Below are 27,735 nucleotides of genomic sequence, written 5' to 3'. Positions count from 1 at the left end.
TGGTGAAGTTCACATTCGTTTTTATTTTTTAAGTGGAACCTCGGGACCACGGTCCGGGGGGCTCCGAAGGGGGCGTGACTAGTGAGCCCCGGGCACCCGTAGTAAAGCCCCTCAGGCAGGGCCAGAATGAAATACCCGAAGGACACAGGTGCTACCTCCAGTTAGACCCCGAACACGTGGCAGCTGTCCAAGTGGGACCAAAAGAGATAACAAAAGTTACAGCAGAGTCCATAATGCGCTGGGTCCTGGATCCGGTTAGTTGGTAAGGAGTCGGTTCCAGTGACCTTCACACAGTCCTTGGACTCGGATGGCTGTAGGCGGAGTGGGATGGCTTAGGTCCAGATGGTTGCTGACATAACCAGGTAACACAGGATACTGATATGCTGTGGAAACAGAGAGCATTAGACAATGCACAGAGACTGCAGATGCAGTGCAGACAGGTTAGCATGAGAACCGGATGTAGCAATGATAGATACTCGTTGCTCCGGCGCTCTCCCTGTGGAGGAGAGGCCAGAAATAGCAGCCAGTGCGCTGCCATTGGTTGATTGCATTTTTGAATAATGCACGCCGCCCCTTTAAGAAGGCAAGAGAGCGGGCGGGCGTGCCCTAATAGCCTTAGTTACAGATCTCACAGGACGCCAAGAGGAGGAGGCAGGACAGAATGCTGAGCAGCAGCATGAGAGGCTCGAGGTGAGTGCCCAGAACGGAGAGCAGCGACAGGCCTGGACGGGGGCCAGGTGTAACAGCGGCAGACCTGGGCGCAGCGCCAGGACGGGGACCGGGTGTAACACTGTCTCTCTGGATCACGCTATCCATTGCCTCGGTCTCCAGTCACTTTAGAGACACCCAATTCATGCAGCTCTGCTGACTAATGAGATCAAAACTCTGCTCCAGCTGCAAGCGAGGTCCCATCTGCCTTTCTGACAGAAAACTCCATGTCCCTTCATTTTAGCTCCTCCCACTCTGTGATACGCCACACTTGCTATGCGCCATTTAAATAATTGGTAATGCTGGCGCTGCTCCTCTGTATTGGTGGGTGAAGGACATATCTTGGCAATGGTCACTCACCACGACAAGCTCCCAGAAGAAGCGAGTTGAAACACGTATCAGGGTGTAGGGACACAGCACCTGACCTCTTCATGCCCACATGATTACGTCAGCAATAGGTAAAACATACTTATTTTTCATATATTTTCGACATTAAGACTATTGGTTTGTAAGAAGTATCTAGGAAGGGGAACTATCAGTATGTTAAGCAATTTTGCACAATGTGTCTATTGTTGGATTAATTTTCCCCTTTGTTGTCATACTATGCTATACATAGAGTGTTCATTCTATTAATGTTAGGCATGTAATGTGTCCCTCTTTACTATGACATTCCGTGTTTATGATTTTTATATACATGTGCTTAGTAAACTTATTATATTTTAAATAGTTATTGATCTCTTCTACTTTCTGGGTAGGAATATATACCTGGAAAAATCGGCTATTATATTGTTGACTGAAGTGCTTTATCTTTCACTCTTTTTGGACATTTTTGGAAACAATCAGACCAAAAGTCTCCTCTAGGTGCAATATAGTTCATATCTGCCTTCCTGACAGGAAGCTTCCTCGGTTCCTTCACTTTAGCCAATCCCACTTTGGGCTAGTCCCAACCATTAACTCTACCTTTCCCTACTACCGGTAACCGAGCAGAACACAGCCTATCACTAATAACGCACATTACAAAACACATTGCACATCAAAATACATTGCAAAAATATACGTGTCTTTAACATAGAACCCCTATGTATGTTCAGATAACATTTTTGGTATATGGAAGCCCTGGTGGAGCCACTGATGTGTGAAACCCTGAAAAACAGGACTTAAGCATATCCACCTATGGGGCCTTTGACATTAATGAAGCAGACGGAGTCAGTTTGTGCGCTGTCTCACCTCCTTTTTGGCAGTGTTTGACTTTTTTGAAGCAGGCACAAAGGCACAGTTGACCATGCTTTTTTGTGCCCAACTCAAAAAGTGGACAATGCTAGAAAAGAGGTCAGACAACACAGAGCTCAGTCTGCTTCATTAAAATCAATGGCCCCATCGGCAGATATGCCTGAATCCCATTTTTCAGGGCTTCAGACGGCCACTGACATGTAGCTAAAACATGATATGTCAGTGACTTAAAATAGCAGGATGAAGAAATAAAGTTATGGGACATGAGGGTCTACTGATCCAAAAGGGTTACTTCTCCAGCGCTCTTCCTTTTCCAGATGGGCTGCAAATGTAACGGTCGGTGGAAGAGACAATAATTATGTTCTGTTCAGTTTCATAAGATGCTTGCAGAGGGATCAGGAAGGTCGCAGGTGTGTGCAGAGCAATGTACCTTGCTGACCCCTCATTGTGCCTGTCCCCCAAACATCAAGAACATAGTGTACTATAGAGAAAGCGCTCGCCACCCATTATCCTTCCTAACGCTGAGTGGTTCCCTCATACAACTGATTAAAGAGGAAGAAAATAAGTCTCTCTAATCCTGTGCTGTGGATTCTGTGGGGGTGGGGAAATGGTGAGATGGAAGGTAAAAAAAATAAAGATATATGGGAGACAAAGAAAGACATAGGTGCGTGGGTGGGAGGGTTAAGAGAAGCAGGGTGATCGAGGTGACTGGGAACAAACAACTGAAGGAGAAATGAGAAGACATATCCAATGCACAGAGGAAGACAACAGCTGAGGTGCACTCACAGGAATGTTAAAAGCATTGATAGTTTGAGTGCTTGGCGGGAGGGGTGAGTAAGGTCAGCGAGTTCTGGAGAATCAAGTGGCACAGCTTCATGTTTGTCTCCATCAGTAAATGTACCGAGTGCTCTAATTTCAGTGGTTGGCAATAAACAAACCTGGTTCATTAAAATAGGAAAGAAGAAAAAATTAACTGTAGACAAGATATACTTGTGCTTGCATATAGTGTATATCACGCCTAAACATTGAAATTGCAACATCAAGAAAGAAAAGTCATGGAATTATGAAAATCACATGATTGATAGACATGTTAAGGATATGCAAAAAGCTGAAAAATGGAAACTCAAGTTTCAAAACATCTTGATTTATGTAGTATAGACGTTGAGCGCCACGCATAGAAATCCACGCAGCTTCCCGTTTTGGCTGCAATCTGTGAAGTCTGAGGAATGTCCTGCCACGGTTTTCCATTCACCTGACGCCAACGCTCTAAAGGCTATCTTGGTGCAGAGAGAAAGGTAGTAGACGACTAACCTCTCCAGTGACGAGTTTCGCTAATGTCTTAGATGCAATGATAGTAAGAGGTCCGGAGACTACGTGAACAATGACAAGAATCAGCCTTCAAAAGAGAACAGGAAAGGGTGTCAGGAGTTGTTTTTCAAGAGGAATACGCCAGCTTACATGTTGCTTGTGCTACTGTGAGCAGCCAACGTGGCCTAAATGTGGTACCATGGAATACAGCATCTTCAGACGCCCATCAATGCACATCTGAGCTATTATTGGTCGGCAATTGCAAAGGGAACTGCCGGCAGTGGATCTTGATAAATCGTGTCCATAAGTGCATTGCATTTAGCGTGGCAGAACATTCCTCAGAAAACCGTTAAAGGGGGTACCTGGGACTTTACAGAAAACCAAAAATGTACCTAAGCACTAGCAGGCAGGTAATTGTAGCCTGTTGGTGCTTAGGTTAGGTACATTTAATTAAGAGGGACCAAACTTTCAAGTCTATATATATACAGTGGGGAAAAAAAGTATTTAGTCAGTCAGCAATAGTGCAAGTTCCACCACTTAAAAAGATGAGAGGCGTCTGTAATTTACATCATAGGTAGACCTCAACTATGGGAGACAAACTGAGAAAAAAAAATCCAGAAAATCACATTGTCTGTTTTTTTTTCATTCTATTTGCATATTATGGTGGAAAATAAGTATTTGGTCAGAAACAAGCAATCAAGATTTCTGGCTCTCACAGACCTGTAACTTCTTCTTTAAGAGTCTCCTCTTTCCTCCACTCATTACCTGTAGTAATGGCACCTGTTTAAACTTGTTATCAGTATAAAAAGATACCTGTGCACACCCTCAAACAGTCTGACTCCAAACTCCACTATGGTGAAGACCAAAGAGCTGTCAAGGGACACCAGAAACAAAATTGTAGCCCTGCACCAGGCTGGGAAGACTGAATCTGCAATAGCCAACCAGCTTGGAGTGAAGAAATCAACTGTGGGAGCAATAATTAGAAAATGGAAGACATACAAGACCACTGATAATCTCCCTCGATCTGGTGCTCCACGCAAAATCCCACCCTGTGGGGTCAGAATGATCACAAGAACGGTGAGCAAAAATCCCAGAACCACGCGGGGGACCTAGTGAATGAACTGCAGAGAGCTGGGACCAATGTAACAAGGCCTACCATAAGTAACACACTACGCCACCATGGACTCAGATCCTGCAGTGCCAGACGTGTCCCACTGCTTAAGCCTGTACATGTCCGGGCCCGTCTGAAGTTTGCTAGAGAGCATTTGGATGATCCAGAGGAGTTTTGGGAGAATGTCCTATGGTCTGATGAAACCAAACTGGAACTGTTTGGTAGAAACACAACTTGTCGTGTTTGGAGGAAAAAGAATACTGAGTTGCATCCATCAAACACCATACCTACTGTAAAGCATGGTGGTGGAAACATCATGCTTTGGGGCTGTTTCTCTGCAAAGGGGCCAGGACGACTGATCCGGGTACATGAAAGAATGAATGGGGCCATGTATCGTGAGATTTTGAGTGCAAACCTCCTTCCATCAGCAAGGGCATTGATGATGAAACGTGGCTGGGTCTTTCAACATGACAATGATCCTAAGCACACCGCCAGGGCAACGAAGGAGTGGCTTCGTAAGAAGCATTTCAAGGTCCTGGAGTGGCCTAGCCAGTCTCCAGATCTCAACCCTATAGAAAACCTTTGGAGGGAGTTGAAAGTCCGTGTTGCCAAGCGAAAAGCCAAAAACATCACTGCTCTAGAGGAGATCTGCATGGAGGAATGGGCCAACATACCAACAACAGTGTGTGGCAACCTTGTGAAGACTTACAGAAAACGTTTGACCTCTGTCATTGCCAACAAAGGATATATCACAAAGTATTGAGATGAAATTTTTTTTCTGACCAAATACTTATTTTCCACCATAATATGCAAATAAAATGAAAAAAAACAGACAATGTGATTTTCTGGATTTTTTTTTCTCAGTTTGTCTCCCATAGTTGAGGTCTACCTATGATGTAAATTACAGACGCCTCTCATCTTTTTAAGTGGTGGAACTTGCACTATTGCTGACTGACTAAATACTTTTTTGCCCCACTGTATATATATATATATATATATCAAGAAAAAAGGGCTGCACTACCAAAATAATATAGTAGGTGCAAAACCTATTCAGCAGTGTCCAAACAGCCAAATTAACAAAAGGAAAAAATAGGCAGCACTCAAATTAAATGTGAAAACAGAGGATACTTTACTGATCCTCAGGTGGCAACGTTTCAATGGTGACCCGTCTTTGTCAAGCTTGAAATATTGGGTGAAAGGTCCTTGTTGAATGACTTTTGATTTGCTGTATACAAGAATTCTATGCGCACAAAGCTATTGTTAATACTGTCGTTCTGTGCACATACATCCTCTCCGTGGATGGTACCACAATAACACCCCGGCAGCAGGCACGCTGTCTGGGTGTTTTGTTTGACACCAATCTCTCCTTCACATCCCATATACAATCTCTTGCCCGCTCGTGCCGCTTACACCTAAAGAACATCTCTAGAATCCGCCCTTTTCTCACTATGGAAACAACAAAAACCCTCACTGTTGCATTGATCCACTCCCGCCTGGATTACTGCAATGCTCTATTAATTGGCCTCCCCATCACTCGACTATCCCCCCTCCAGTCCATACTTAATGCAGCGGCCAGGATCGTCCATCTGGCTAATCGGTACTCGGACGCGTCCGCTCTTCACCAGTCCTTACATTGGCTGCCCATTCATTATAGGATCCAATTCAAAGTACTTGTTCTCACCCACAAAGCTCTCCACAGTGCAGCACCCCCTTACATTTCTTCCCTCATTTCTGTCTATCGGCCTAGCCGATCGCTGCGCTCTGCAAACGACTTTCGACTAACCTCTGCACTAATCCGTACCTCCCACTCCCGACTCCAAGACTTCTCCCGTGCTGCTCCTATCCTCTGGAATGCTCTACCCCAAGAAATCAGGACTATCCACAATTTGCATAGTTTTAGGCGCTCCCTCAAAACACACTTGTTCAGAGCGGCCTATCACGTTCACTGATCAAAGTAATTCTCTGTGTAAGTGTGCTTGTGTAGCCCATTCACTATCTCCATCCATCCTTCACTCCCTCAAGATGGCTGGACCTTCATTGTAAATACACACCTGTACTTTGTATCTCCCCCACCTCATTGTAGATTGTAAGCTCTCACGAGCAGGGTCGTCTCATTTCGTCTTATTTTGCTTCAATTATTGTATTGTTAACGTTGTTACTTATGACTTGTGTTTTGAAACTGTTAAACTGTAAAGCGCTGCGGAATATGTTGGCGCTATATAAATAAAGATTATTATTATTATTATTATGTTATCATCAGCATATCCCCTGTTTACACAGGACAATAGGCTACTGAAAATGGGCCCATAAATAATTATTATACTGGACTGAATAATCCAGCCACCTGAAGAATTTGTTTTGCTTGTTGGTCGACATGTTTACACAAGTTGATAATGAATGAGCCTTCTGTCGGCTCCTCTAAATGGGCTTTTATCCTGTGTGGAAGACTACTCATGTGTAACTTACTGCCAGCCTGTGGAACTTCACAAGTTTTCAACTATTCAGACCGAGTAGCTGCTTTGGAGTACCACGATCCTCAAATATCTATACCGTGGTCCAAGGGCAAGTTGCAATGAGTTCAACATTATGGCTGTGTATATTTATCAATACCATGGATGGCAAGAAGAGCAAACAAATCAATTTTTTAACAAATCAAACCAAGCATGTCACTCGAAGCAAAGATCACCAAGCTACAACTTGTCTACTTTGGACACATCATGCAAAGACAGCAATCACTGGAGAAGGACATCATGTTTGGAAGAATAGAAGGATCAAGGCGAAGAGGAAAACCAGCAACCCGATGGCTTGATACTATCAAAATAACAATGGAGAAGACCCTGGTGGACCTCTCTAGGCTTGCACAAGATCGATCTTCCTACAGAGACTTCATCCATCAAGTCGCCATGGCTTGAAATTGAGCTGAAGGCCGTTAATAATAATAAAAATAACATATTTCTCACTGACTACCATACTATCCATTATGTGATTTGTGAACAGATAGTGGTGTCTAATAACTGATGAAATGGTGCACTGCCAAACACAAGAAAGCCTTCTGACCTGTGAACACAGTTTTTATCTAAAAAACAAACAAAAGAAATGAACTGAAATATAAGTTGGTGTACATGCAGCATGTAAGTGCATGTTCACACTGCTTAGTAAACAGACAGAACCCAAGATAAGACATAATAAGCAAAAATCCTGCAGTAAATAAACAATAGTGCATGAAAATAATATAGGGTACTTAGTTAACATACAGTAATTTTGATTAAAAAAAAACAAAAACCATCCCACCTCTTCAGAGTGACCCTAATCGGGACGGTTCTAACCTCAAATATAAAACCTTACCGTTTGTCAAGTGACATGCATATGGATAAGGGCTGAGAAGGACTGAACCTGGCCAGTACGCAGCCATGGGGAACCACATCAATATAATATCCAGCTCAAAGAAACGGCAGGTCACATCTTCACATGCGCAGGGTGCAAATAAACTGCAAAAAAAACTGAGAGGAATGAACTGGGATATAAATTGGTGTTTTATATAACAGCCATTATACATTTGTGCTGCACATTGTACAATATTTCTTCTGATCTATTGTTTGGCTCTGGCCTATGGGACAGTTTGACGTGACTCATTCCAAATGGCATGAAGTTTGTTGGGCCAACTCGGGGCAGTTTCTAAATATATATGTGCATTATCGGAGACTTTATCCATATGCATAGTGTACTTGTAGGATTATTTTCAATGGGCCTGCTGAAATTAAATGATTATGACTAAATTTGAGTGATGATGACTTATGATCAGCGTCGGACTGGCCCACCGGAGAACCGGTGGATTCTCCGGTGGGCCCTGGCATCTGGTGGGCCCTGGCACCTGCAGGCATACAGGGCCAGCAGTTGCCTAGGGCCCCCGCTGCTCCAGGGGCCCCCAGCCAGTGGTGTGTCGCACACCATGCAGCTGCTATGGGGGCCCCTGCCAGCGGAGCAGCAGCGGGTGTCAGGAGGCAGGAGCCCCTGTCCCCGCTGCTAAAGAGAAATGAATATTCACTGCGAAGCAGTGAATCTCATTTCAGGTCTCCACCCCCCAGAGGCCCCGCCCCCAGCCCAGTAAGCCGCTCTGCATCAGGGCCGGCGCCGCCCTCAGTCCTCTCTGCTCCTGGCTCACAGCCAGTGCGCGATGACGTCACTACATCGCGCACCCGCTGTGTGTCTGGCAGAGGGGGCAGCTCCTGACACTGAAGCCGGGATCAGCGTGGGAGCGAGGAGGAGAGGTGAGTATTGTGTTTTGTTTTTTTTTTTATATCTCTCTCGCTCTCTCTATCTGTCTCTCTCTCTATCTATCTCTATATATCTCTCTCTCTATCTCTCTTATATCTATCTATCTTTCTATCTCTATCTATTATCTATATCTATCTATTTCTATATCTATATCTATCGCTCTATCTTTCTATCTCTACATCTATCTATCTCTATATATCTCTATATCTATCTATTATGTCTATCTATCTATCTCTATATCTATTATCTCTATATTTATTATCTATCTAGCTACCATCTATATCTATCTATCTTTATCTATATATATCTCTATCTAATATCTATATCTATCTATCTCTATACCTATCTATTTATCTATCCGTTATCTATCTCTATATCTTTTCTCTGTATCTATCTATCTCTATATCTATATCTCTCGCTATCTATCGCTCTATCTCTATATCTATCTTTATATCTATATATCTATCTCTATCTATCTCTATATCTATTTCTCTCTATATCTATCTCTATATCTCTCTCTATAGCTATCTATCTATATATCTCTATATCTATCTCTCTGTATATCTATCTATCGCTCTATCTCTATATCTATCTTTCTATCTCTATATCTATATATCTATCTATCTTTATCTATTTATCTCTATATCTTTTCTCTGTATCTATCTCTCTCTATATCTATATCTATCTATCTCTATATCTATTTCTCTCTATATCTCTCTATATCTATCTATTTATCTCTATCTCTATATCTATCTCTCTGTATATCTATCTTTCTATCTCTATATCTATCTTTCTCTATCTATCTATTTATCTCTATCTATTATCTATCTCTATCTATCTCTAGCTCTATCTCTATATCTATCTTTCTATCTCTACATCTATCTCTATATCTATCTTTCTATCTATCTCTATATCTATCTATATCTATATCTATCTATTATGTCTATATCTAGCTATCTCTATTATCTATATCTCCCTCTCTCTATATCTTTCTATCTTACTCTATCTCTATATCTATCTGTTATCTCTATATTTATTATCTATCTTTATCTATCTATCTCTATCTATTATCTATATATATCTATCTCTCTATCTATTTATCAATCTCTGTATCTATCTCTCTCTATATCTATCTCTCTATCTACCGCTCTCTCTATCTCTATCTATCTTTATATCTATATCTATCTATCTATCTCTATATCTATTATCTCTATATCTATCTACCTATCTATCTCTATATCTATCTCTATATCTCTCTCTCTATAGCTATCTATATTTTATTTCTATATCAATCTATATATTATCTCTATATCTATCTATCTATCTCTATATTTATCTGTTATCTCTATATCCATATCTATCTCTATATCTATCTCTATATCTATCTTTCTATCTAACACTATATCTCTATATCTATCTCTATATCTCATTATCTATCTCTATATCTCTCTCTTTATCTATCTATCTATTGATCTATCCATCTATCTCTATATCTATCTCTAGATCTATCTATTATATCTATCTATTATCTCTATTATCTATATCTATCTATCCATCTATCTATCTAGCTATCTCTATATCTCTCTCTATATCTATCTATCTTTCTAACTCTATATCTATCTCTATACATATCTCTATATCTAGCTATTATCTCTATATCTATCTCTATATCTATCTTTCTATATCTATCTGTCTCTATATCTATTATCTCTATATCTATTATCTCTATATCTATCTCTATATATCTCTATATATCTATTTTTATTTATAGCCATCTATCTATATATATTTATCTCTATATCTATCTATGTCTATATTATTATTATTATTATTATTATTATTATTATTATTATTATTATTATTATTATTATATCTGTATATCTCTTATCTATCTCTATCTATTATCTATCTCTATCTATATATCTATCTATCTATAGTTATCTATCTATCCATTATCTATTTTCTATCTATCTCTATATCTATCTATCTATCTATATTTCTTTCTATATCTATCTTTATATCTATCTCTATCTATCTCTATGAATCTTTCTATCTATATCTATCCATTATCTACTTTCTATCCATTATCTACTATCTATTTCTACATCTATCTTTCTATCTATATCTATCTAACTATATCTATATATCTATATAGCATTATACCCTATGAGGCGGGTGCATTATTCCCTATGAGGGGGGCAGTATTATACCCTATGAGGGGGCAGCATTATACCCTATGAGGAGGCAGCATTATTCCCTATGACGGGGTGCATTATTCCCTATGAGGGGGGCAGTATTATACCCTATGAGGGGGGCAGTATTATACCCTGTGAGGGGGCAGCATTATACCCTATGAGGGGGCAGCATTATTCCCTATGAGGGGGTGCATTATTCCCTATGAGGGGGGCAGTATTATACCCTATGAGGGGGGCAGTATTATACCCTATGAGGGGGGCAGTATTATACCCTATGAGGGGGTGCATTATTCCCTATGAGGGGGGCAGTATTATACCCTATGAGGGGGGCAGTATTATACCCTATGAGGGGGGCAGTATTATACCCTATGAGGGGGTGCATTATACCCTATGAGGGGGTGCATTATACCCTATGAGGGGGGCAGTATTATATTCTATGAGATGGCTGCATTATATTCTATGAGGGGTCTACATTATATTCTATGAGGGGGCTGCTTTATATTCTATGAGGGGGCTACCCCAACTCCTGCTACATAATTAAGACATGTACAACCTTATATTATACCCGGATATTAGCGTGTTTTACCGCACAATTGGTGGTCTGGTATTTAACTCTATGCAGCTACATAGTGGGCCCCAAGAATGATTTTCTCTGGTGGGCCCAAGGTGTTCCAGTCCGACGCTGCTTATGATTATCAGGAATCTCTATTCGAGCGTCTGATGTTCACTTCTTTTTTCTTATCCCTCAAATTTTGGGGGGTTATTTATATTTTACACAATCCTTGTTAGTGGCCAAGTCACTATGAGAAGCCCAGACTGGGAGCTGAAGAAAGCAAAGCAGACATTAATGGACTGTTCTCATTACTGTCAAGCAGATGATGCAGGATGAGCAACCTGACGGCTGCAAAACAAGGAGGATAGCGGACTAAGGCGAGGGGTCCTGAACTGGCGGTTGTACCCACTGCCCAGAGCAATCATGTGATCACTTTCACCAGAAAACCCCAGCTTTACACCGAACCCCGACATATGATAGCTATATTGCTTTCTGTACTAAGTACAGGTAACAATAGCTCTACAATAGCCAAAATAGATGTTTTCTACATTGGAAAAAAATGATTAGACAAGTCTTTTTTTTTTTTCAGAAAAAAAAAAAAAAGTATGAACAGCAATGTGGTTCCCCATTGAAATGAATAGGAAAGTTATTTAAAGCAGAACCCACTTTCAGCTACGTTCCCACAATCAGCTGTTGATGTTGCAGATTTTCTGTACATATTCAAGCACCACTCCAGCAGTTTTTATTATTGAAGCGCTGGAGTGGTGCTACTAATGTAAGGTCCCTGTCCCTAGTTTGATGCGCACCTTCCACCGTCTTCCCCTTCTATCAACGTCTAGTCGGTCTCTGGCAGTTTGTAACCTGCCAGATGGCTCCAGTGCTTGCTGGGCAACCCAGAAGTCATAACTCAATACAAGTCTATGAGAGCCTCCTTCTGGCCTTGTTCTGGCTCCCAAAGACTTAGGCCATGTGCACACGATGCAGACATCCAGCGGATCCGCAGCGGATTTTACTGCGCAGAAATGTTGCATATCCGCATTGTGATGTACAGTAGCATTTAAATCAATGAAAAAAAAACTGCTGTGCAGACGCTGCAGATTTTTCTGCGTGGTTCTCCTGCGGTACAAAATCCGCAGCATGTCACTTCTTTTGTGCGGTTTTCCACCTCCCCAGTCTTCAAATCCGCAGGGGGAAATCCGCAGTGGAAAACCGCACAAAAACCGCAAGAAAACCGCATTAAAAATGGAAGAAATCTGCAGGAAAAATGCAGATCATTTGACCTGCGGATTTCTTCAATTCTGCGCGGAAAAATCCGCAGGGCAAAAAAGTACGTGTGCACTCAGCCTTGCATTGAGAGCTTGCGATGTAGCTTCTGACTTCCTGCCAGTAAGGCCGGTTTCACACGTCCTGATATTTTCGGTACCGGAAAAACCAATACTGGAGATATCAGTGTCCGTGTGTGTAATCCTTGTGGCACACAATTGGCAACCGTGTGCCGCATCAGTATCACATGTACCAGTGAAGCAGTGGTACAGTTAGTGCTGGAGCCCGGCGCCTGGTGCTGGAAACGGCTCTCATCCTTCCCTGCTCTACCGATGATCAGCGTGAGGAGGGGAGAATAATATTCAACTGATAACAGCGACAGTGGGCAACGGCTGATGGGACTATTAGTCCCATCAGCCTACACTTGCTGCCGCTAATAGCACTGAGAGCAGGAGGCAACTGATGGGTGTATTTATCAGCCACCACCTGCGCTATAAATAAATTTTAAAAAACGGCGTGGATTCCCTTGTATTTTTGATAACCAGCCAGTCAAAACTGACAGCTGGGGGCTGCAACCCTCAGCTGTCAGCGTTAGCAAGGCTAGTTATCAAGAATAGAGGGGTCCCCATTCTGCATTTTTAAAGCAAACAGCTCAGGGCTGGTATTCTCAGGCTGGTAAGGGGCCATGGATATTGACCCATCCAGCCTAAAAATAGCAGCCCGCAACCACCCATTAAAGGCACATCTATTAGATGTGCCAATTCTGTCACTTTGCCCGGCTCTTCCCACTTGCCCTGTAGTGGTGGCAAGTGGGGTAATATTTGTGGGGTTGATGTCACCTTTGTATTGTATGGTGACATCAAGCCCACGGCTTAGTAACGTAGAGGCATCTATAAGACACCTATCCATTACTAATTCTATAGTTGTATGGCAAATAAATACACAGCCAGAATAAAGTCTTTTATTTGAAAACAAAACACACTTTTCCATTTTTATTTAAAAACTAGCTGAAGAGCCCGGCATTGCCTGGGCATAGTAACCAACTGTGGTTAGTTATAACAAATTATAATGATTATATTGCACGTAAAAACAATGCATCTAATCCTATCCTGTGTGATACTGACTGCTGAGCCATTATCAAGAAAAAAGAGGGGGAGAAGCCAGCGCTGCTTGTGGTCAGAACATAATACATAAAGTGTGAAAACACAAATTGGTTTCTATCTGTATTCAAAAATGAGACATTTAGCAAAAAATTGATCAATTGTTTGAGCTACCCCGCCACGTCAAGGCAGTCTCGTATGGGGAGTCCTACTCTACGTTTTTTATGTTCGCTGTGCCATTGCGGCCTCCTAAATGTATAAAAGCAAGACCTCATTACATGCACACTGTACCGCAAACATTTCAGAATCGCTCCTGTGGCACCAGAGAGGACAAGCGCAGATAAAGGTTAGCCAGGTCCATGCAGACATTTCAGGTCCAACCTCCACACTGCCTGACCAGCACCACAGATAAAGGACGATTCAGGCCCAGATACAGGTGCGTAATCAAATAAAGCCTGGGGCAGGGCAGGGCCGCTGTTAATGTGAACAGCAGCCTAGATCAATCACTAAGAAAACAGAAAGAATAGCGTACATGACCCAGCGCGCACGGCTACAGTGGTGGTCAGCCACAAAACCAATATCAAGAAAAAAAGAGGGGGAGAAGCCAGCGCTGCTTGTGATCAGAACGTAATACATAAAGTGTGAAAACACACATTGGTTTCTATCTGTATTCAAAAATGAGACATTTAGCAAAAAATTGATCAATTGTTTGAGCTACCCCGCCACGTCAAGGCAGTCTCGTATGGGGAGTCCTACTCTACGTTTTTTATGTTCACTGTGCCATTACGGCCTCCTAAATGTATAAAAGCAAGACCTCATTACATGCACACTGTACCTCAAGCATTTCAGAATCGCTCCTATGGCACCAGAGAGGACAAGCGCAGGTAAAGGTTAGCCAGGTCCATGCAGACATTTCAGGTCCAACCTCCACACTGCCTGACCAGCACCACAGATAAAGGACGATCCAGGCCCAGATACAGGTGCGTAATCAAATAAAGCCTGGGGCAGGGCAGGGCCGCTGTTAATGTGAACAGCAGCCTAGATCAATCACTAAGAAAACAGAAAGAATAGCGTACATGACCCAGCGCGCACGGCTACAGTGGTGGTCAGCCACAAAACCAATATCAAGAAAAAAGAGGTGGAGAAGCCAGCGCTGCTTGTGATCAGAACGTAATACATAAAGTGTGAAAACACACATTGGTTTCTATCTGTATTCAAAAATGAGACATTTAGCAAAAAATTGATCAATTGTTTGAGCTACCCCGCCACGTCAAGGCAGTCTCGTATGGGGAGTCCTACTCTACGTTTTTTATGTTCACTGTGCCATTACGGCCTCCTAAATGTATAAAAGCAAGACCTCATTACATGCACACTGTACCTCAAGCATTTCAGAATCGCTCCTATGGCACCAGAGAGGACAAGCGCAGGTAAAGGTTAGCCAGGTCCATGCAGACATTTCAGGTCCAACCTCCACACTGCCTGACCAGCACCACAGATAAAGGACGATTCAGGCCCAGATACAGGTGCGTAATCAAATAAAGCCTGGGGCAGGGCAGGGCCGCTGTTAATGTGAACAGCAGCCTAGATCAATCACTAAGAAAACAGAAAGAATAGCGTACATGACTCAGCGCGCACGGCTACAGTGGTGGTCAGCCACAAAACCAATATCAAGAAAAAAGAGGTGGAGAAGCCAGCGCTGCTTGTGATCAGAACGTAATACATAAAGTGTGAAAACACACATTGGTTCCTATCTGTATTCAAAAATGAGACATTTAGCAAAAAATTGATCAATTGTTTGAGCTACCCCACCACGTCAAGGCAGTCTCGTATGGGGAGTCCTACTCTACGCATGTTATGCGTTCTGACCACTGGCAGTGCTGGCTCTTCTCTCTTTTTATTGCAAATTGGTTTTGTGGCTGACCACCACTGTTGCCGTGCACGCTGGGTCATGTTCGCCATCTTTTCTGTGTTTATTGTGATTGATCTAGGCTGCTGTGCACACTCACGGCAGCCCCGCCCTGCCCCAGGCTTTATTTATTTTTGCATCCATGTCTGAGCCTGCATTGCCCTTCATCTGTGTTTGCTGGTCAGGCAGTGTGTGGAGGTCAAACCTGAGATGTCTGTGTTCAGACCTGGTTGGCCTTCATCTGCACCTGCTCCATCTGGCTGCACGGGAGTGATGCAGTCATGATTCAGGTATGGATTGTATTTGATATGGTCTTGCTTTTAAAACATTTAGGAGGCCGCAATGGCACAGTGAATAAATACAAATGTAGAGTAGGACCCCCCATATGAGATAGCCTTGGCATGGCGGGGTGGCTCAATATATTGATCAATATTTTGCTAAATGTCTCATTTTGAATGCAGTAAGATATGTGCATATGCACCTCATGTTATGCGTTCTGACCACTGGCAGTGCTGGCTCTTCTCTCTTTTGACTGCTGAGCCATGTATCTAATCCTATTCTGTGTGATACTGTCTGCTGACCCATAATAATAATAATAATAAATTTTATTTTTATAGCGCCGACATATTCCGCAGCACTTTACATTTCAGAGGGGATTTGTACAGACAATAGACATTACAGCATAACAATAATCACATACAGTAGATTATAACAAATAGCAAGAGGAGTGAGGGCCCTGCTCGCAAGCTTACAGTCTATGAGGAAAGAGGGAGACACGAAAGGTGGGTGGTAACAGTTGCCCTGATTGTATGGACCAGCCATAATGTTAAGTGTGTAACAGTACAGACACAGAGGGCTGCAATGGATGCATAAAGCATGTGGGAACATGATGCTGGGAACCTGGTTATGGTAAAACTTTTGGCTCTGCCACACAGGGATAGGTTAGGTTAATGTGTTGAGGCGATAGGCCAGTCTGAATAAATGCGTTTTCAGGACACGCTTAAAATTGTGGGGATTGGGGACTAATCGTATTGACCTGGGAAGTGCATTCCAAAGAATTGGCGCGGCACGTGTAAAGTCTTGGAGACGGGAGTGGGAGGTTCTGACTATTGAGGATACCAACCTCAGGTCATCAGCAGAACGGAGGGCGCGGGTAGGGTGGTATACTGAAACAAGGGAGGAGATGTAGGGTGGTGCTGAGCCATGGAGGGCTTTGTGGGTGAGGGTAATAAGTTTATACTGAATTCTGGAGTGGATGGGTAGCCAGTGTAATGACTGGCACAAGGTAGAGGCATCGGTGTAACGATTGGTGAGGAATATGATCCTGGCTGCAGCATTCAAGACAGATTGGAGAGGGGAGAGTTTGGTAAGAGGGAGACCGATTAGAAGAGAGTTACAATAGTCGAGACGAGAATGAATAAGAGAAACAGTAAGAGTTTTTGCAGAGTCAAAAGTAAGAAAAGGTCGTGTGTCTAATCCTCTCCTGTGTGATACTGACTGCTGAGCTGTGTATCTAATCCTATCCTGTGTGATACCGTCTGCTGAGCCGTGTATCTAATCCTATCCTGTGTGATACTGACTGCTGAGCCTTGTATCGAATCCTCTCCTGTGTGATACTGACTGCTGAGCTGTGTATCTAATCCTATCCTGTGATACTGCCTGCTGAGCCATGTGTCTAATCCTCTCCTGTGTGATATTGACTGCTGAGCTGTGTATCTAATCCTATCCTGTGTGATACTGACTGCTGAGCCGTGTATCTAATCCTATCCTGTGTGATACTGGGCTCCCCCTGCAGTCTGTGTCAGAGGGTGGTCTGTGTTGGCACGGTAATAAATTGTGTTATTTCCAGCTTTACAGAAGGACGATAACACCATAGAAATGATAAGAATAATAGGCCTCAGTTACCACAACTGTCTACAAAGAAAACTGTTGCTGATAGCAACCAATCACAGATCATTTTTCATCTTTTAAACAGCTCTGGGACAGCGTGGCAAGTTTTGAGTGGCGACTTTTGTGTTTCGACTTTTATGTGGCAAGGTTGGTGTATGTGTGGTGAGATGTGTGCTGAGGGTGGTAAATGTGTTGAAGCACGTGGTAGTGTGTGGCGCATTTTGTGTGTTTATATCCCCGTGTGTGGTGAGTATCCCATGTCAGAGCCCCACCTTAGCAACTGTACAGTATATATTCTTTGGCGCCATCGCTCTCATTCTTTAAGTCCCCCTTGTTCACATCTGGCAGCTGTCAACTTGCCTCCAACATTTTTTCTTTCACTTTTTCCCCATTATGTAGATTGGGGCAAAATTGTTTGGTGAATTAGAATGCGCGAGGTTAATATTTCGCCTCACAACATAGCCTATGATGCTCTCGGGGTCCAGACGTGTGACTGCAAAATTTTGTGGCTGTAGCTACGACGGTGCAGATGCCAATACATACACTTTTCCCCATTATGTAGATAGGGGCAAAATTGGTGAATTGGAACGCGCGGGGTTAAAATTTTGCCTCACAACATAGCCTATGACGCTCTCGGGGTCCAGATGTGTGACTGTGCCAAATTTTGTGGCTGTAGCTGCGACGGTGCGGATGCTAATCCCGGACATACATACATACATACACACCCACATTGAGCTTTATACAGTTAGGTCCATATATATTTGGACAGAGATATTGTTGATTTTTTGTTTTATTACAGAAGACGAGGGATTCAGTGGAATGGGCGTTAGGTGAGTATAACTGTGTTTTGTTATCTAATATACAGTTAGGCCCATATATATTTGGACAGAGACAACATTTTTCTAATTTTGGTTCTAGACATTACCACAATGAATTTTAAACAAAACAATTCAGATGCAGTTGAAGTTCAGACTTTCAGCTTTCATTTGAGTGTATCCACATTAAAATTGGATGAAGGGTTTAGGAGTTTCAACTCTTTAACATGTGCCACCCTGTTTTTAAAGGGACCAAAAGTAATTGGACAATTGACTCCAAGGCTATTTCATGGACAGGTGTGGGCAATCTCTTCGTTATGTCATTCTCAATTAAGCAGATAAAAGGCCTGGAGTTGATTTGAGGTGTGGTGCTTGCATTTGGAAGGTTTTGCTGTGAAGGAAACATGCGGTCAAAGGAGCTCTCCATGCAGGTGAAACAAGCCATCCTAAAGCTGCAAAAACAGAAAAAAACCCGTCCGAGAAATTGCTACAACATTAGGAGCAGCAAAATCTACAGTTTGGTACATCCTATGAAAGAAAAAAAGCACTGGTGAACTCATCAATGCAAAAAGACCTGGCCGCCCACGGAAGACAACAGTGGTGGATGATCGCAGAATAGTCTCCAGCCAACCAAGTGAACAACACTCTCCAGGAGGTAGGCCTATCAATATCCAAATCTACCATAAACAGAAGACTGCATGAAAGTAAATACAGAGGGTTCACTGCACGGTGCAAGCCGCTCATAAGCATAAGAATCAAAAGGCTAAACTGGACTTTGCTAAAAAACATCTAAAAAAGCCAGCACAGTTCTAGAAGAACATTCTTTGGACAGATGAAACCAAGATCAACCTCTACCAGAGTGATGGAAAGAGAAAAGTATGGCGAAGGCATGGTACAGCTCATGATCCAAAGCATGCCACATCATCTGTAAAACACGGCGGAGGCAGTGTGATGGCTTGGGCATGCATGGCTGCCAGTAGCAGTGGGTCACTAGTGTTTATTGATGATGTGACACAGGACAGAAGCAGCCGAATGAACTCTGAGGTATTCACAGCCATACTGTGTGCTCAGATCCAGCCAAATGCAGCAAATCTGATTGGTCGTCGTTCCATACTACAGTCATGGCCAAAAGTTTTGAGAATGACACAAGTATTAATTTTTACAAAGTCTACTGCTTCATTTTTTCTAATGGCAATTTGCATATACTCCAGAATGTTATAAAGAGTGATCAGCTTAACAGCAATTACTTGCAAAGTCAATATTTGCCTAGAAAATGAACTTTATCCCCCAAAACACATTTCGACATCATTGCAGCCCTGCCTTAAAAGGACCAACTAACATCGTTTCAGTGATTGCTCCATTAACACAGGTGTGGGTGTTGATGAGGACAGGGCTGGAGATCAATCTGTCATGATTAAGTAAGAATGACACCACTGGACACTTTAAAAGGAGGCTGGTGCTTGGCATCATTGTTTCTCTTCTGTTAACCATGGTTATCTCTAAAGAAACACGTGCAGTCATCATTGCACCGCACAAAAATGGCCTAACAGGGAAGAGTATCGCAGCTAGAAAGATTGCACCTCAGTCAACAATCTATCGCATCATCAAGAACTTCAAGGAGAGAGGTTCCCTTGTTGCCAAAAAGGCTCCAGGGCGCCCAAGAAAGACCAGCAAGCGCCAGGACCGTCTCTTAAAAGTGTTTCAGCTGCGGGATCGGGCTACCAGCAGTGCAGAGCTTGCTCAGGAATTGCAGCAGGCAGGTGTGAGTGCATCTGCACGCACTGTGAGGCGGAGACTCTTGGAGCAAGGCCTGGTCTCAAGGAGGGCAGCAAAGAAGCCACTTCTCTCCAGGAAAAACATCATGGACAGACTGATATTCTGCAAGAGGTACAGGGAGTGGACTGCTGAGGACTGGGGTAAAGTCATTTTCTCTGATGAATCCCCTTTTCCATTGTTTGGGACATCTGGAAAACGGCTTATTCGGAGAAGACCAGGTGAGCGCTACCACCAGTCTTGTCTCATGCCAACTGTCAAGCATCCTGAAACCATTCATGTGTGGGGTTGCTTCTCAACCAAGGGAATGGGCTCTCTCTCAGTCTTGCCTAAAAACACAGCCATGAATAAAGAATGGTACCAGAATGTCCTCCAAGAGCAACTTCTCCCAACCGTCCAAGAGCAGTTTGGCGATCAACAATGCCTTTTTCAACATGATGGAGCACCTTGCCATAAAGCAAAGGTGATAACTAAATGGCTCAGGGAACAAAACATAGAGATTTTGGGACCATGGCCTGGAAACTCCCCAGATCGTAATCCCATTGAGAACTTGTGGTCAATCATCAAGAGACGGGTGGACAAACAAAAACCTTCAAATTCAGACAAAATAAAAGCATTGATTTTGCAAGAATGGACTGCTATCAGTCAGGATTTGATCCAGAAGTTGATTGATAGCATGCCAGGGAAAATTGCTGAGGTCCTGAAGAAGAAGGGTCAACACTGCAAATATTGACTTGCTGCATTAACTCATTCTAACTGTCAATATAACCTTTTGTTACTCATAATATGATTGCAATTATATTTCTGTGTGTGATAAAAACATCTGACAAACACACATAAAAACCAAAGGCCAGCAGATCATGTGAAAATATAATATTTGTGTCATTCTCAAAACTTTTCAAAACTTTTGGCCATGACTGTACAGATGGACAATGACCCAAAACATAAAGCCAAAGCAACCCAGGAGTTTATTAAAGCAAAGAAGTGGAATATTCTTGAATGGCCAAGTCAGTCACCTGATCTCAACCCAATTGAGCATGCATTTCACTTGTTAAAGACTAAACTTCATACAGAAAGGCCCACAAACAAACAGCAACTGAAAACCACCCCAGTGAAGGCCTGGCAGAGCATCAAAAAGGAGGAAACACAGCGTCTGGTGATGTCCATGAGTTCAAGACTTCAGGCAGTCATTGCCAACAAAGGGTTTTCAACCAAGTACTAGAAATTAACATTTTATTTACAATTATTTAATCTGTCCAATTACTTTTGGTCCCTTTAAAAACAGGGTGGCACATGTTAAGGAACTGAAACTCCTAAACCCTTCATCCAATTTTAATGTGGATACCCTCAAATGAAAGCTGAAAGTCTGAACTTCAACTGCATCTGAATTGTTTTGTTTAAAATTCATTGTGGTAATGTCTAGAACCAAAATTAGAAAAATGTTGTCTCTGTCCAAATATATATGGGCCTAACTGTATATTAGATAACAAAACACAGTTATACTCACCTAACGCCCATTCCACTGAATCCCTCGTCTTCTGTAATAAAACAAAAATAAAAAATCAACAATATCCCTCACCTGTCCTACGCCGTATTCCATGTCAGAGGATTAATAGTTTTAAACCTGGACGGTGTCAAGATGCAACCATCCAGTTTGAGAAACACAGGTGAATGAACTGCTGCGAGCGCAGTGATCTCATCGAGGTCACCGCTGGTCACAGAGGCTGCGTTCCCAGCCAGGCTGAATTGTGGTGACCTCAGCACCGTGAGACAAAGACACTGAGATCACCACAGCTCAACTCTGTGAGTTCTCCGCAGATCAAATCAACTCCCAATCATGGGCACCTACCCTAAGATTTTGGGTGCATTTTTTTTTTCATGTGTTTTATTGAGCTTTTGACACTGCAATTTTTGTCTGTTTTTGGTATGCCATGTGTTCTGCCTTCTTCCACATATGATGCTGTGTGGATTCCAGCATACGGCTTAACCTTTCATCCACTCCCAGAAACAAGGCTGTATAGGTGCTTAAGTCTATTATTTATTGGGATGATATGGACAACGATGGGAGATGATAACAGATGGTATAGTAGAACACAGTTATGGATGATTCAATAGATTGTTGTACAAAATGTGGATGATTCAGGAAAAAAAACTACAAAAGACAGTATACAATACACAAATACTGGCAGGTAATAGCAATGCAGGGTATTATCACAACAGCAGCAATGATACAGGATGCTGTTATCATTAGAGTTGAGCGATACCGTCCGATACTTCAAAGTATCGTATCGGATGGTATCGGCCGATCTTTAAAAAAAGTATCGGTATCGCCGATTCCGATACCGGAAGTCCCATTCAAGTCTATAGGACTTCCGGTATCGGAATAAGAAAAACCCTTTCCTGCCCTTGTACAGCCTCTCTGGGGTCTGTACGGGCCTTTCGGGGGGCTGTGCCGGCCTGCCTGGGGGTCTGTGCAGGCTCCGGTGGTCTGTGCCGGCCTGCCGGTGGTCTGTGCAGGCTCCGGGGGCTGTGCCGGCCAGCCGGGGGGCTGTGCCGGCCTGCCGGGGGGCTGTGCAGGCTCCGGGGGGCTGTGCCGGCCTGCCGGGGGGCTGTGCCGGCCTGCCGGGGGGCTGTGCAGGCTCCGGGGGGCTGTGCCGGCCTGCCGGGGGGCTGTGCAGGCTCCGGGGGTCTGTGCAGGCATCGTCCGATGGGACTACAAGTCCCATCGGGCGATGCCTGCTACCATGACAGTGATTGACACATTAGCCAATGATGGGACAGTAGTAGTCCCATCATCCGGCTAATGTGTTAAATGTAAAAAAAAAAAAAAAAATTACATGCTACATACATACAACATGCATACTACATACATGCTACATTCATACTACATACTACATACATGCTACATTCATACTACATAAATACTACATGCAACATACATACTACATATATACTACATGCATGCTACATACATACTGCATGCTACATACATACCACATATATACTACATACATACTACATGCATGCTACATGCATGCTACATGCTACATACATAACACATATATACTACATGCATGCTACATACATACTACATGCTACATACATACTACATACATACTACATGCATGCTACATACATGCTACATACATACTGCATACATACTGCATGCTACATACATACTACATACATACTACATACATACTACATACATACTACATACATACTACATACATACTACATACATACTACATACATACTACATACATACTGCATGCTACATACATACTACATACATACTACATGCATGCTACATACATACTACATGCTACATACATACTACATATATACTACATACATACTACATACATGCTACATACATACTGCATGCTACATACATACTACATACATACTACATGCATGCTACATGCATGCTACATACATACTACATGCATGCTACATACATACTACATGCATGCTACATGCATGCTACATACATACTACATACATACCACATATATACTACATACATACAATACATTCATACAATACATACATAGACATACAGTACATATAACATAGAGTAACATACTTACCAATACTTGTCACATTGTTCCCCGAAGCCATTGTCTTTTCCGGGATAAATATTAACATAACAAACCACAAAAATACTCACCCACGATCCGAAGCAGTCCACGAGTGTGTCCCACGACGATCTTGGGTAGAGAACTGCAGCATCAGATGATGCTGCCGTTCTCTACGGGCTGCAGGAATCCAATGACGGAAGGTAAGTATCCTTCCGCACTGTATTCCTCCGCCACTTAAAAAAAAAAAGTCCCTAGTCTCACTTTATGCCATTGCTGTGTGGGAAATTCCCACACAGCAATGGCATAAAGTGAGACTAGGGACTTTTTTTTTTTAAGTAGCGGAGGAATACAGTGCGGAAGGATACCTACCTTCCGTCATTGGATTCCTGCAGCCCGTAGAGAACGGCAGCATCATCTGATGCTGCAGTTCTCTACCCAAGATCGTCGTGGGACACACTCGTGGACTGCTTCGGATCGTGGGTGAGTATTTTTGTGGTTTGTTATGTTAATATTTATCCCGGAAAAGACAATGGCTTCGGGGAACAATGTGACAAGTATTGGTAAGTATGTTACTCTATGTTATATGTACTGTATGTCTATGTATGTATTGTATGAATGTATTGTATGTATGTAGTATATATGTGGTATGTATGTAGCATGTAGTATGTATGTAGCATGCATGTAGCATGCATGTAGTATGTATGTAGCATGCATGTAGTATGTATGTAGTATGTATGTAGTATGTATGTAGCATGCAGTATGTATGTAGCATGTATGTAGTATGTATGTAGCATGCAGTATGTATGTAGCATGTATGTAGTATGTATGTAGTATATACAGTGCCTACAAGTAGTATTCAACCCCCTGCAGATTTAGCAGTTTTACACATTCGGAATTAACTTGGCATTGTGACATTTGGACTGTAGATCAGCCTGGAAGTGTGAAATGCACTGCAGCAAAAAAGAATGTTATTTCTTTGTTTAATTTTTTTTTAAATTGTGAAAAGTTTATTCAGAGGGTCATTTATTATTCAACCCCTCAAACCACCAGAATTCTGTTTGGTTCCCCTAAAGTATTAAGAAGTATTTCAGGCACAAAGAACAATGAGCTTCACATGTTTGGATTAATTATCTCTTTTTCCAGCCTTTTCTGACTATTTAAGACCCTCCCCAAACTTGTGAACAGCACTCATACATGGTCAACATGGGAAAGACAAAGGAGCATTCCAAGGCCATCAGAGACAAGATCGTGGAGGGTCACAAGGCTGGCAAGGGGTACAAAACCCTTTCCAAGGAGTTGGGCCTACCTGTCTCCACTGTTGGGAGCATCATCCGGAAGTGGAAGGCTTATGGAACTACTGTTAGCCTTCCACGGCCTGGACAGCCTTTGAAAGTTTCCTCCCGTGCCAAGGCCAGGCTTGTCCGAAGAGTCAAGGCTAACCCAAGGACAACAAGGAAGGAGCTCCGGGAAGATCTCATGGCAGTGGGGACATTGGTTTCAGTCAATACCATAAGTAACGTACTCCACCGCAATGGTCTCCGTTCCAGACGAGCCCGTAAGGTACCTTTACTTTCAAAGCGTCATGTCAAGGCTCGTCTACAGTTTGCTCATGATCACTTGGAGGACTCTGAGACAGACTGGTTCAAGGTTCTCTGGTCTGATGAGACCAAGATCGAGATCTTTGGTGCCAACCACACACGTGACGTTTGGAGACTGGATGGCACTGCATAGGACCCCAAGAATACCATCCCTACAGTCAAGCATGGTGGTGGCAGCATCATGCTGTGGGGCTGTTTCTCAGCCAAGGGGCCTGGCCGTCTGGTCCGCATCCATGGGAAGATGGATAGCACGGCCTAACTGGAGATTTTGGCCAAGAACCTCCGCTCCTCCATCAAGGATCTTAAGATGGGTCGTCATTTCATCTTTCAACAAGACAACGACCCAAAGCACACAGCCAAGAAAACCAAGGCCTGGTTCAAGAGGCAAAAAATCAAGGTGTTGGAGTGGCCTAGTCAGTCTCCTGACCTTAACCCAATTGAAAACTTGTGGAAGGAGCTCACGATTAAAGTCCACATGAGACACCCAAAGAACCTAGATAACTTGGAGAAGATCTGCATGGAGGAGTGGGCCAAGATAACTCCAGAGACCTGTGCCGGCCTGATCAGGTCTTATAAAAGACGATTATTAGCTGTAATTGCAAACAAGGGTTATTCCACAAAATATTAAACCTAGGGGTTGAATAATAATTGACCCACACTTGTATGTTTAAAATTTATTAAAATTTAACTGAGCAACATAACTTTTTGGTTTGTAAGATTTATGCATCTGTTAATAAATCCTGCTCTTGTGTGAAGTTTGAAGGCTCTAACTTATTTGCATCTTATCAAACCTGCTAAATCTGCAGGGGGTTGAATACTACTTGTAGGCACTGTATGTAGTATGTATGTAGCATGTAGTATGTATGTAGCATGCATGTAGTATATATGTAGTATGTATGTAGCATGCATGTAGTATGTATGTAGCATGTATGTAGTATGTATGTAGTATATATGTAGTATGTATGTAGCATGTAGTATGTATGTAGTATATATGTAGTATGCATGTAGCATGCATGTAGTATGTATGTAGCATGTATGTAGTATGTATGTAGTATATATGTAGTATGTATGTAGTATGTATGTAGCATGCATGTAGTATATATGTAGTATGTATGTAGCATGCATGTAGTATGTATGTAGTATGTATGTAGCATGTAGTATGTATGTAGTATGTATGTAGCATGCATGTAGTATGTATGTAGCATGCATGTAGTATGTATGTAGTATGTATGTAGCATGCATTATGTATGTAGCATGTATGTAGTATGTATGTAGTATATATGTAGTATGTATGTAGTATGTATGTAGCATGTATGTAGTATGTATGTAGTATATATGTAGTATGTATGTAGCATGCATGTAGCATGTATGTAGCATGCATGTAGTATGTATGTAGTATTTTTTTTTTTTTTTTAACATTTAACACATTAGCCGGATGATGGGACTACTACTGTCCCATCATTGGCTAATGTGTCAATCACTGTCATGGTAGCAGGCATCGCCCGATGGGACTTGTAGTCCCATCGGACGATGCTTGCACAGACCCCCGGACATCAGCACAGCCCCCCGGCAGGCCGGCACAGCCCCCCGGCAGGCCGGTACAGACCCCCACAGGGTGCACAGACCACCGGCAGGCCGGCACAGCCCCCCGGCAGGCCGGTACAGACCCCGGGCAGTCCACACAGCCCCCCGGCAGGCCGGCACAGCCCCCCGGCAGGCCGGCAGAGACCCCCGGAAGGCCCGAAATGACGGCGCATCATGATGCGCACACACTGCGCATCATGATGACGTCAGGCCGTCAATCAACTGAACTTCCGATTCCGATGCCGAATTCCGATATTGAAAAAATATCGGAAGTCGGTATCGGAATTCCGATACAGCAAGTATCGGCCGATACCCGATACTTGCGGTATCGGAATGCTCAACACTAGTTATCATGCATTATATAAGAGCAGAGCAATATAACATACACCGCAGCAAAGGAGAAAGAAATATCTAACACAACTAGTGGCTGCCAGCTTTACACTCACTGAACAGAGGATGCATAACTTGAGAATGCTTATAACAAACATGCAGTGAAATAACAACACAGGAGCTGAGCATGCAATGCAAACATCATAGGGGGCTGCATTATGGCTGCTGACAGAGATGCATGACTCATAATTGCATTATCCTTACCGGAATGCGCTTGATATAGCAATGGTTTTGCAAAGAGCTGAACTAAACACATGTGGGCTGCTCAGACTGCTGGAGAATGGTTACATGTTGTTGACCAAGGCTAGAAGAAGGGGCGGTTCTGAACAATTAACCATTCAGGTAACAGAAAATTCCAAACACAGGAATAAAAGAGAAGGGCAACTTATGACACCTGGAGCAGCACTTAAAAATATCTAGCTGCACAAAATGGGCAGAACACCATGTTTTAA

General features: G+C 42.7%; 1 long non-coding RNA gene across 3 annotated transcripts; it reads right to left on the bottom strand.

Annotated features, from left to right (window-relative positions):
• On the bottom strand, positions 1-27,735 carry LOC141086689 (uncharacterized). 3 transcript variants are annotated; one of them, XR_012231641.1, is made up of 4 exons: positions 27,488-27,735; positions 7,703-7,845; positions 2,725-2,876; positions 1-383 (listed from the first exon to the last, which is right to left on the bottom strand). It is a non-coding gene; the product is annotated as an uncharacterized lncRNA (long non-coding RNA). The 3 variants fall into 3 exon arrangements; XR_012231640.1 differs by lacking the exon at positions 2,725-2,876 and having other exon boundaries at positions 7,703-7,857; XR_012231639.1 differs by lacking the exon at positions 2,725-2,876.

Source organism: Dendrobates tinctorius, unplaced genomic scaffold (genome assembly GCF_039654945.1).
Source record: "Dendrobates tinctorius isolate UK_male_01 unplaced genomic scaffold, ASM3965494v1 ptg000032l, whole genome shotgun sequence".
Classification (NCBI taxonomy): domain Eukaryota; kingdom Metazoa; phylum Chordata; class Amphibia; order Anura; family Dendrobatidae; genus Dendrobates; species Dendrobates tinctorius.
Note: the sequence above shows the minus strand (reverse complement) of the source record. Positions and strands in the feature narration are given on the sequence as shown.